The following is a 12,737-nucleotide window of genomic DNA, read 5'->3' as shown; positions in this document are numbered from 1 at the left end:
GGCCTGGAAAGGCTTTATGAAGAGAGATTGAAAAGCTAGCCAGTGTTTATCCCAATGAAAAAAAGAACACAAAAGAATGACTAGTCTAGAAGCGGGAGATTGGCAATAGAGTTGGGCTGAGCTGTAGCTGGAGCAGCTCCAAGGAGGCCGTCCTGGGGCTGGTGTTGCCGTAGCGTAGAGGAACAGGGAGCTAAAGAGAAGTCTAGGAGGGGGACATGAGGGGGACATGAGGTTCAAGCCCAGAGGGGGCAGAAGATGTTTCAGAAGTGTTTGGTTTTGTCTGAGTTCTCCTGAGGGACCCCCGGGGCAGCCCTGGGACCTGCTACTCTGAAGAGAAGAGTGCGAGTCCAATGAGTTTTGTTCAGTGTGAAGAGAGTTTGCGGCTGGCCCAGATGGAGCTAGGCCAGGGGACTTGGAAGAGACCAGCTGGGAGTAGCCAGCTTAGGGCCTGACCAGTTACAGCTGGATTTGGATACCCCAGACGGGGTGGACTTATATTAATAGCATGGCTGGAGGGCCGAATCATATCTATAGCAGCAAATCACTGCTACAGCAGGAATAGGCCAAAGGCTGACTAAAGGGACGCTAAGGCAGAGCGCTGTAATGCTAGATCTTATTGTGAGGGGCGCTCCAGGACAATGGGCCTCACACGGGAGCCCAGTGACTTTAGTTAAACCAAAGCATTTCAGTCCTCAGGAGACTAAGCTGTTGTGAGGCCCCTGTGACGGCCGAGAATCGTTGAGGGGAGCAATGTTTGATAACTTGATAATAGGCTCTTCGGTGTCCCAGACAAAGGTCTGGCAAGATCCAATGACTGGAAGTTGTCTCCAGCATAGGAGACAAATTCAGACTGAAAATAAGGAGCACATTTTAACCAGTGAGGGTAAGTAACCATGGGAACAGCTTCCCAAGGGCTGGGGTGGATTCTCCATCGCTGACAATTTGTAAATCAAGGTTGGATGTTTTTCTGCTCAGGTTCAACCAGGAATTGTTTCAGGGCTGGCCTGTAGTCTGTGTTAGGCAGGAGATCGGGCTGGAGGGCCACAGCATTAGACTGTTGGAATCTGTGTTCGGTCAGAACATTGTCACCATGAGCTCAGCTTAGATACATGCTGGGTTGGACTCTTTGGGCTTTGGGGGCAGGGCAGTGTGTAGACTGACAGTCATCCTTGGGAAAGCTCAGCACGCAGGGTTCTTTACTAGTGGAAAAAGGCATAAGAAGGAGCAGTGGCGTGGCTCCGTTCAGCAAGGGGGTGATGTGGGATAATGGCTTGTGCTCTAATGAGATTGGTGCAGCTGAGCAGACCAGCTTGGCTGTGCAGTATGGCAGCCCGCATGAGGTAGAATTGCCAACCCTCCAGGATTGTCCTGGAATCTCCAGGAATTAGAGAGTAACCTTTAATTAAAGATTATGTCCTGTGATGAAACCTCCAGGAATGCATCCAACCTAAATTGGCAACCCTAGTATGAGATCATCTCCCTGGGGCTGCAGGTGACTTGCAAGAACAGCTGTTCAGAGACTCCTCCTCCTTCCTGCTCCGCCTTCACTTCATTAACTCACTGGAAAAATGGCATATGGTAACCCGTGTGGCAGTGCGCATTGCTGCCTGGGCTGGTGTAAATGCCAGCTCGCCCTGCTGGGAACGCATGGTACTCCCGCCCTGATGGGAAGGGAGTGGAGTCTAGTGGTTAGAGCAGGGGGATGCTGGGAGTCAGGACTCCTGGATACTATTCTTGGCTCTGGGAGGGCAGTGTGAGGTCTGGTGGTTACAGTAGGGGAGGGCTGGGAGTCAGAATTCCTGGTTTCTATCTCTGGCTCTGGGAAGGGGATTGGGTCAAGTGATTGGGGATGGAAGTCAGGACTCCAGGGTTCTATTCCCATGTATGGGAGGGGAGTGGTGTCGAGTGGTTAGAGCAGAGGGGGCCAGGACATTTGGGTTCTAGTCCCAGCTCAGAGGCTGAGTTTGTGTTAATCACTCACTGTTTTTCCCTTTCCTTATCTGCGCCATGGGGATCCCTGCTCTTTAGGTAAGCTCCTTTGTTTTCAGTTTAAACCGATTTTTACTGAAAAATTCCCAGGTTTTACAAAAAGTATTATTCACTTTTTTCTAATTTTAACCCTACTTATGTATCATAGAATCATAGAATCATAGATTATAGGACTGGAAGGGACCTGTATCATTCAACTATATAAAAATAACTTGTTTTATTAAGAAAATACAATACATTGCATGAGATCTATATATTACGATAATACATTAGTCTGCATGTATATGCAAAGCTACCTGTTGAAGTAAGTCTATGTATAAGTCTAGAAGATACACACAATAAACAAATGCAAAGTTTATTCGAATGGTTATTCAAATGTAAAGCTTTATTTGGGGATTTGAGATCTATTGTTTTCTTAAACTCAGAGGTGGCATTGTGTTTTGAGTTCTGTTTTAGTCCTGCAGCAAACCACACTGATGAATGGAATTCAAAATATTAATCTATTGAATACTTTCCCCCCATCTTTCCATCCACCAAAATAAAGCCCGATATTTACCCAGAAAAATTATTAATAGTTTTTTGCACTGGTTTTGTACCTGTTTTTGTTGTTGTGGTAATAAACACTGATAAATTCCCAGAAAAAAATAAATAAAATAAAAACTGAAAATGTAGGGCCCTATCCTTACGGTACAATTTCCAAAGGGACCTGAGGGAGTTTCGCATCCAATTCCTTGTTGACTGTCAGTGGAAGTTAGGCCCTTATTTCCTTGGCCCCTTTTGAAAACCGGGACAGTTTTCCATCAAAAATTGCGGTTTTGTTGAAAGGTCTGACAAGATCAAATGGCTGGATGTTGAAGCTAGTCAAATTCAGATGGGAAGTAAAGTGCAAATTTGTACCGGTGAGGGGAATTAACCAGTGGAACAACTTCCCAAGGGCTGTGGTGGATTCTCCATCGCTGGCAATTTTTAAATTGAGATGGGATGTTTTTCTCACAGATCTGCTCTGGTTCAACCAGGAATTAATTCAGGGCCGTCCTATGGCCTATGTTATACAGGAGGTCAGTGGAGATTATCACATCTGAATACATCAGAGGGCTTAACCACAGGGAGGGAGACTAGCTATTGAAGCTAATGGACAATTTGGCAGAAGGACAAATGGGAACAAACTGGCCAGGAATGAACTGAGACTGGCAGTGAGAAGAAGGTTTCCAACTAAAGCTGGACAAATAACTGATTTTTTGGTTAACTGGCAGCTCTGAAAAATAAAATTAAAGAAAAAAGAACAGGAGGACTTGTGGCACCTTAGAGACTAACACATTTATTAGAGCATAAGCTTTCGTGGGCTACAGCCCACTTCTTCGGATGCATATAGAATGGAACATATATTGAGGAGATATATATACACACTTTTTGCGGATACAGACTAACCCGGCTGCTACTCTGAAACCTGTCATTAAAGAAAAAGTTAGTTCAGATCAAACTGAATCTGAAAACCTCAGCTGTTGAAGTCCATTTTGGGTTGAACAAAAAAATGCTGTACCTCTGCCACCAGATCTGGGTGAATGCAGTGAGACTTAACAAGCTCCATCTGTTTGGGTTTTGAAAAGATGGAGGGGTGATTTGTTTACAGTCTAAGGACCTTCTGGGGGAGAAAATCCCAGGTACTAACAGGCTCTTTAACTTAGTGGAGAAAGGCAGAGCAAGATTCTGTGGCTGAAAGTTAAAGCCAGACGCGTTCAGATTAGAAACAAGGCTCCAAGTTTTTTAACAACATTGATAATTAACCACAAATGCCCAAGGGAGGTGATGGAGTCTCCATTTCTTGATGTCATCAAACCCAGACTGGATGGATGCCTTTTTGGAAGATGTTTTAGACCTTGTCTACACTGGCACTTTACAACGCTGAAACTTTCTCGCTCAGGGGGGTGAAAAAACACCCCCCTGAGCGCTGCAAGTTTCAGCGCTGTAAAGTGGCAGTGTAGACAGTGCACCAGCCCTGGTAGCTATGCCCCTCGTGGAGGTGGGTTTTTTACCGCACTGGGAGAGCTCTCTTCCAGCACTGGTGCCACGACTATGCACAGGGCCGGCTCTAGGCACCAGCAAAACAAGCTGGTGCTTGGGGTGGCACATTTTTAGGGGCGGCATTCTGGTGCGGGCCATGCCGCCCCTAAAAATGTGCCCCGGCCGCCCTAACTCACCTCCCCTGCTGCCGCTCGTGCGCCGCTGCTCGCCCTCCCTCCCAGGCTCTCAAACCCGGGAGGGAGGGGGAGACCCTGAGTGGCCGTGGCGCACGCGCTGCTTCTCCCTCTCCCTCCCTCCCACCTAGGCTTGAGAGCCTGGGGGGAGGAGGCAGGGCTGGGGATTTGGGGAAGGGACGGAGATGAGGCGGGGCGGGGCGGGGGGGGGGGTAAGAAAAAAATGCGGGGGGGGGGGGGGCGGCCAAAATTGTTTTTGCTTGGGGCGGCAAAAATCCTAGAGCCGGCCCTGACTACGCAGCCACATTAAAGCGCTGCTTGGTAGTGAAGATATAGCCTTAGTGAAACACAAGTGATTGGGAAAATACAGGGGGAACTAGGTAGAATTCCTTGCTCTGTGCTATACAGGAGGCCAGACTAGGTGATCTAACCGTCACTTCTGGCCTTAAACTCTATGAATTTATTAATAAATAGATCCCAGCTTTGGTGAATAATTGCTAAATATTACAATGCTCTTACTTGCCACCCCAAAATTATCCATCTGTTGGCTGAATCTCTGCCCTGTTGATTTCCTGTGTATACTTTGTGGCTTATCTCACTTCATTTTTCCCAGTGTCTCTGGTTTGCACACAAACATAAGTGATATGTTTACTATACAACAGACCTAAGGGGCAAACTTTGATCCCCATAGTAGAACCTCAGCTTCCGTCATTCTATTTCGCATCTACCCCCATGTGTTAAGTTAATACGTAGGTAAAGGAGGCTACTGTTTAACTGGCCAGGCTGATGTTGTTCGGAAACGTTGTTCTGTATTCTTTGGCCAAGTAGGGCAAAGGCTATTGCTGAACTATGGGATTTCACCCAGCTCTTCCCTTTTCACAAAATCAGTGACCATCACAATTTTTCCCAGGGAAAGTTTGGTTTTGCTCAAAAACCAACCTTTCCCCTCCCCCTCCCCAAATGAAAATAATTACCAATTTTAGCATTTTTCCGTTTCTCAGGAAAATTTCCCTGCCATTTTTTCCACCTTCCCAGTGAAAGTTTATTGCCACTTTATGTTTAACAAAAATGCAGGGGTTTGGGGAGAAAACATGGGATTCTGTAATAAAAACCATATTGGGGAAGTTTTAGCGAAAGACAAGAAATGAGTTTGTTTCAGACTGGAAACAGTTTCAAAATGTGTCACAAAGCATATTCCCCTTTTTCAACTACTTCCGCATAGACGCGGGAGATTGTAAAGTCCTAATAGAACATGGAAGGTTACTTGGCTGCATGATGTTTGTTTTGTGTTTTTGCTTATCTTGCTATTATTTGTATTACAGTATCCTCTAGAGACCCCCAACTGAGATTGGGGCCCCATTGTGCCAGATGCTGCACAACCCCCCAATAACACCAAGTGTTCATAATTCAGGAAAAACGCATGATGGGGCTGAACATTGTGAGATTCTCATATAGCAAAAGGAGGGTTCTTTTGATTTGCCTTCTGGCTTTTGAACCTTTTGGGTTAATGGTTTCCAGCTTTTTTCTAGAACTCCAAGGGCTAGAAAATTGGTTAGTTTGGTTTTTGTTTTCTATGTGAAAGCTGTGATTTTCCCAGAAGCATTGACTCCGGGAGCTGAGACTTTATAAGACAAACTCTTTATATTTTGAGACTTACAATAGAATCCCAAGTGTTTGCAACACCCCGTGATTTTTCCCTCTGTGGAAGCATTCTTTATTTGGCACTGGTGTGGCTGCTACTGGAATCCTGTGTCCAGTTCTGGTGTCCACAATTCAAGAAAGATGTTGATGATCTGGAGAGGGGTCAGCGAAAAGCCATGAGAATGATTAAAGGATTAGAAAACATGTGTGAGAGACTCCAGGAGTTCAATCAGTTCGTTTCAACAAAGAGAAGGTCAAGGGGTGACTTAAGTCTATAAGTACCTACAGGAAACAAAAATTTGATAATGGGCTGTTCAGTCTAGCAGCTAAAGGTCTAGCAAGAGCCAAAGAGTGGAAGTTGAAGCTAGACAAATTCAGACTACAAATGAGGCACACGTTTTTAACAAGTAGGGTAATTAACCTCTGGAATAATTGAACAAGGGCTGTGGTAGAATCTCTGTCACTGGGAATTTTTAAATCAAGATGGGATGTTTTTCTAAAAGATCTGCTCTCGTTCAAACTCTAAGTTCAGGGAATTTCAGGGAAGTCCTATGGCTTGTGTTATACGGGCAGTCAGAACAGATGATCATAGAATCTGATTTTAGTCTCTGTGAATGTATAGTAGAAGGTTGAGATCAGTCCTAGTCTTCCCACAGTGATCACTGCGACCTGCAACCAAGTATGAAAGCTACAAACCACCTTGGAATTGACCACAGTTTTGGTTACCGAAAATCTGCTAATGCCATCGGTAGAGACAATATTTTCACCTTCTGGGTTGGGAACTGGATGCATAAATTTTTAAGGCCAGAAGGGCCCATTAGATCCTCTACTCTCACCTCCTGTATAGCGCAGGCCAGAGAATGTCACCCATTTACCTCTGCGTTGAGCCCACTAACTTGTGCCAGACTAAAGCATCTTTCAGAAAGGCTTCCAGTCTGGGTCTGAAGCCAGATGGAGACTCCACCACTGCCCTTGGGAGTTTGTTCCAGTGGTTAATCTCCTGCAGCGTTAAAAATGTGTGCCTTGTTTCTAATGTGAATGTGTCTGGCTTTAACTGCCAACCATTGGTTCTTCTTGGTCTGCCTCTCTCCACTAGATTAAAGAGCCCTTTAGTACCCAGGATTTTCTTCCCATGAAGGTCCGTATACACTGTAATCAAGTCACCTCTTGAGCTTTTGGAGAAGCTACCCAGCTGGCGCTCCTTCAGCCTCTCACTGTAAGGCATTGTTTTCCAGGCCTCAAATCATAGGGATGGGGCATCCTCATCCCGCCTTGCTGGCTCAGCTGGAGCCAGACGTCTGGCTGAATCTGTACAACCCTACTTTGCTTTGTATTCGGCGCAGAACGGCTAACGTACAGTAATGCGATTTCTCATTGCAATGCAGAGCTGTGCTTCTTAATAGACACCCCCCCCCATGCCATAAAACTGCCACTTAGGCATCTGCAATTGGGCATTCGACGATACAAGCTTGGCAGCCTCTTCCCCCTCCCCCGCAAAGCCATATTTTTGGAAACCAACAAAGGCCCATTAGCTAAACCCAGCTGATTGAAGCTAGATCCACTGTGCCCTTGGAGCAACTGCTCTGCTTGCCTATGCGTAGCTGGTCTGAGAAGGAATGAGCAAAGCAGAGGATGCATAAATATCCATGGAAGGCAGCTATTGGTCACACAGGGAGCTGCCTGCCTCCTGACAGGCATCCAGTGGCTGAGGGGTACGTGTGGGGGTGTTCTGAAGCTTGCACGATGGGTGACCTATCTCAGCGCCTGCCTAGTGCTGTTGCACTGGGTCTGCTAACATTTGCCGATTGGTTTATAGATCCCCATTTCTCTGGTGAACTGTCTCAGTTCGGGAGCTTTAGGGGAATCGCAGCCACTTTGAATGGTCCTGTTTGCTCATCTGTAAAGATGACTCTGGTGTTTCAGGGATGGAGAGGAATTTAGCTACTACTTTGGTCCGTTATCTGGGCTGGGGTCTCTGGTTGAAGGCCTCAAATGACTGGCATTAAGAAATGGATCATTGCAGAGCCCCTGTGTACAGAGAGTTTTCTCCTCTCGGCACAGTGATATTGACAGCTGATGCCGTGGCTCCGCTGGACACATACGTGGCTACCTGGAATGGAAAGGTAGTGCTCATCCAATGGGCAATAATGGCACTGAATCCATCCATTGAGGCCTGGGCTTTTTCGTACTGTCCTTATACCCTTCTGTCATCATGGAAGTGTTTAGTGGCCCTGACTGAGAACAGCGGCCCCATCATTGTGACAGGCGCTGCACAGACCCCAGCCAAGATCGGAGGGGCCCATGTGGTGCTGGGCACTGCATAGACCCCGACTGAGATAGGGCCCTCCATTGTGCCAGGCACTGCTCGGACACACAGTGAGAGGCAGCCCCTGCCCTGAAGAGCTCACATTCTAAATAGGCAAAGGGTGGGAGGGGAAACAGATGCCCAGAGAGGGGAAGGTCCATGGATGCCCAGGGTCAGTGGCGGAGCTGGGAATAGAACTCCAGTGTACTGATGGCCAGTGCAGTGCGCAGCCCACTTGTCCTGCTCTGAAGAGCTTACAGTCGACACATGCACAGTAAAAAAGAGTGAGAGGGGAAACAGCTGATCCGTGCTGAGCCTCTGAGGTGTGGGATGAATGGCTGATGCCATTTGGGAGCAGGGATTCCAGGCTTTCAAATGGGCTAAATGATTGGTTTCTGCTCCTAGTGGTGGTTGATGTAATCACAGAAGAGATGCAGCATGGGAGAAGCAAGATGGCAGATGGAAGGACATGATTTGAGGGTGAGGTTATCCAAACAGGAAGGGCTGGAAAGGAATGCATCTCTCACTACTGCATTCTCAGCAGTGGGGCCAGGATAAATTTCAATCCCTGGTGCCCACATTTTTCTGAGCTCCAATGAGGTTAAAGGTAGAGGGTGTCAAATAACAGGTTGGGGTTTTTTTGTTAGCGATTCCAAAAAAATCAAGAAAATCCTGTTAGGTCGAACTGAGCACAACATTATCTGGAATTTTTGGTGAATCGAAAAGTTGAAAAAAAAAATCATTTTGGGTTGAACAAAACGTTTTGTTTCAAGCTTTTACAAAAAATTAAAGGAAATTTCAAAGCGAAAAGTTGTTTTGAATCAAAAGGTCAAAACGTCTCAATTTGAACAAGTACATTTCAGTCTCTGCTGCACACATATGTCTAGGCCCGAGCAATGTGAAAAGCCTGCCTGAATCGGGCTAATCTCTTGTAACATGCGTGTTCTTCACCACGTCCTGGACACAGCGATTTGTGTCCTATCTCCCATGCTTAAAAGAGCCAAGAGTAGCGACGTTTCACATGCTTTAAAAGGGCTTCTGGCAAATTCAGTCTGACAGGTGCAAACCCATTAGAGCCTCATGTCTGGCTCTTTATTGCAGTCGCTAGCACACGTAAATAAAAGCCAACTTTCAGGGATCTCCTGACCCAGGTGCCAGAGTTGGTGAGCCTGCTGAATGGATGACGGAAGCCGGCTGCCTTGGAACAAATTCCATGTTGCTTCATAGCCTCTTAAGGAACAGGGATTTAGCCAAGTCAGAGGCAATGAGGTCTGGTGGATAAAGGCAGTGGGTTTGGAGCCAGGTGCTAGTTCTTGCTCTGGCAGAGGAGTGGGGTCTAGTGGTTAGAGCAGGGAAGGATTCGGACTGTTCTGAGCTCCGACCTTGGGCAGGTCTCTGTTTCTCCACCCAGCTTTTGTCTATGTATATTGTAAGCTCTTTGAGGCAAGGACTGCCTCTGGTCTCTGTGCAGCACCTGGCACAGTGGGGGCCCTGATCTCGGTCAGGGGTCTGAGCAGCGCCCGGAGCCCCTCATTGTAGTCTTTGCAGTCCAGGCTTAATGGGGTTCCCCAGTTTTGGTCAGGGTCCAGGCAGAATCCAGCCTAACTGGAAAGTGACTTGGGTGATAAGAAATAGCTAGCATGGCTTTGTTGGTGTCACTAGGCCTAAATGAACCAAAGTTCCTCCATGTTTAACTCTAATCGACCTCAAAAGCCAGATGCATGGAATGTGTAACAACCAGTTATCAATTACAAACCCCCCCCTCCCCCCACAATACTGGTACCAAGCGGTAATAATGAGGCCTGTATGTTTCTGGCTGAAGAGGAGATAATAAATCAAAGGGAAACAGGACCAGATAACGGTTTAGAGGAGTGTTACTAACAAACTAGACTTATAGCCACCAGAATGATTTAACTGCTCAAATGTATAAACGTGGCTTTTGTAGAAGAAGGGAGAGGGAATGGGGGAAGGGGAGGGGGGAGAGAAGAGAGGGGGGAAGAGGGAGGAATTTAGCTGTGAAATGTAATTGCTTGCTACTTGCTTAAAGTAAACTATTATAGGAGAAAGGGAGGCTGAATGGGGGGTGGGTGAAGAGAAAAGTCTAGCTGCTGAATGTATAAAAAGGGAAAACTGTTTGTCTCAGTGTGCTTGATCTGAGATGGGCCTGTCTCCTTGCACCGCTTTGAGATCTCAAATAAACTTTGTTTGCTTCTCCACCCTGGTGCGTTCATTGGTGCGAAGCACACCGGGCAACGAACCCCGCTGTTGCTGTCCTCGGGCCCTCTGTGCCGGCAACAGCTTTGTCAAGAACAAATCATGCCAAGCCAGCCTAAGTTCCTCCTTTCATGGGGTTACGGTCCAATGGCGGGGGGGAGAGCAGTAGATGTCGTATGTTTTGATTTTAGTAAGGCTTTTGGCACAGTCCCACATTACAGTCACATAAGCAAACTAGGGAACTGTGGCCAGACACAGTTGCTATGAAGTGGGTGCACCGCTGGTCGAAAGACCGTACTCTCAGAGTAGTTATCAATGGGTTGCTGTCAAACTCGGAGGAGATATCTAGTGGGGTCCCTCTGGGATCATTCCTGGGTCTGGTTCTATTCAATGTTTTCATTGGTACCTTGGATAATGGAGTGGAGACTATGCTTATAAAATTTGCAGATGACACCAAGCTGGGAGGGGTTGCAAGCACTTGGGAGGACAGGATTAGAATTCAAAACGAATTGGTCTGAAATCAACAGGATGAAATCCAATAAAGACAAGTGCAAAGCATTGCACTTAGGTGGGCATTTGATTTTTTTCTTCCTACAAAACGGGGAATAACTGGCTAGGCAGCAATACTGCAACAAAGGATCTGGGGGTGATAGTGGATCACAAATTGAATATGAGTCAACAATGTGACACTTGTGAAAAAGGTGAATCTCATTCTGGGGTGTATTAATGGGAGTGTCGTATGTAAGACCTGGAAGGTAATTGTCCCTCACTGCTCAGCACTGGGGAGACCTCCGCTGGAGCACCGTGTCCAGTTCTGAGCTCCACACTTCAGGAAAGATGTGGATAAATTCGAGAGAGACTAGAGGAGAGCACTAAAAATGAAAAAGGTTTAGAAGACAACCTGACCTATGAGGAAAGGCTACAAACTCTGAGCATATTGTCTTGAGAAAAGAGACTGAGGAGAGACTTGATAGTCTTCAGATATATTAGGGGCTGCTATAGAGGACTGTGACCAATTGTTCTCCATGTCCACTGAAGGCAGGACAAGAAGTCATGGGCTTAATCTGCAGCAAGGGAGATTGAGGGCAGATATTAGGAAAAACTTTCTGACTCTTAAGGGCAGTTAAGCTCTGGAACAGGCTTCCAAGGGAGTTGTGTAATCCCCATCACTAGAGATTTTTAAGAAAAGCTGGACAAACACCTGCCAGGGAGGGTCGAGGATTAGCTGGTTCTGCCTCAGCGCAGGGGGCTGGATTTGATGACCTCTCGACCCCTACATTGCTATGATTCAGTGAGGTCAGTGGCTGAGCTGTGAATAGAACCCAGGGGTCCTGACTCCCAGTTCTGAGTGTTATCCACAACAGTGCCTGTGTTTTGTGGGCCTTTTTAGTTGCAATTCTCTCTTTAAATTCCTATCCGTCATCCGTTTCTCTTCCTGAAATTCTCTTACGCTGGGTGAGGTTTTATAAAAAGCGTTGGATCTGTGCAGAAAAACCAAAGTAGGAAAGCAGATCTAAGGGAGACAGAATTGTACACGGTGTTGCTCCTGGCATGCCTAAAGCCTGGAGCGGCGAAAATCTTGTTAAGAGAGATTTGGAGGCGTTTGCAATCACTTTCTACCCTCCTGACTCCCAAAGAAGCCAGAGGAAACCAGTGCTGGGCTTTTCTTTTTATCTGTGTTTTGTACTTAATTAGAGAAAAGAAGGCACTTTTTGCTATTTTGCCTCCAGGAGATTAGGCGATTTGCTAACAAATTATTTCCATCACCATTCGCTCCACGCTGAAGCTGTTTCCTGGCCCACTGTGTGGCTTGGCGGAATGCTACCGGATGGGGGAAAGCAGTGACTCTGAAATGGATTGTGGATCATGGTGGTTACGATACTACTGCCAACTCCGGCGATATTTCAGAGATTGTTAGGCCAGAAGGGACTACTGTGATCAGCTAGTCAGACTTCCTACATAACAACCCATAGCCGGTCCTGAATTAATTCCCATTTCAACTAGAGCTGAGTTCTTAGAAAAACTTCACAAGCTGATTTAAAAATGGCCAATGTTGGAGAATCCACCACGTCCCCTGGTAAATTGTTCTAATGGTTAATTGCCCTCACTGGGGGGGGGGGGGGGGAGTGCACCTTATTATTCCTTGTCCAAATTTGTCCAGCTTCAAATTCCAGCCATTGGATCTTGTTAGAGCTTTGCTAGACTGAAGAGCCCTCTGTTATCAAATATCTGTTTTTCCTGTAGGTACTTATAGACTGTGATCAAGCCAACCCGTAACCTTCTTGGTGTGTTTTCTTAAATCCTGGAGGCATGTGAGCCTGTCAGTTTTTCATTTCAAAACAATTTCTGTCCATTTGGTTTAGGGAGAAAAATTGAAAATGGGACCCCTGAAG

At 46.5% G+C, this 12,737-nt stretch overlaps 1 protein-coding gene across 11 annotated transcripts in view; it reads left to right on the top strand.

Moving 5' to 3' along the window:
• The window catches only part of PC (pyruvate carboxylase), a 245,306-nt gene that overhangs the window by 94,769 nt on the left and 137,800 nt on the right, over nucleotides 1-12,737 (top strand). The window lies entirely within an intron of this gene.

The sequence above is a fragment of the Chrysemys picta genome, chromosome 7 (genome assembly GCF_011386835.1).
Source record: "Chrysemys picta bellii isolate R12L10 chromosome 7, ASM1138683v2, whole genome shotgun sequence".
NCBI lineage: Eukaryota > Metazoa > Chordata > Testudines > Emydidae > Chrysemys > Chrysemys picta.
Note: the sequence above shows the minus strand (reverse complement) of the source record. Positions and strands in the feature narration are given on the sequence as shown.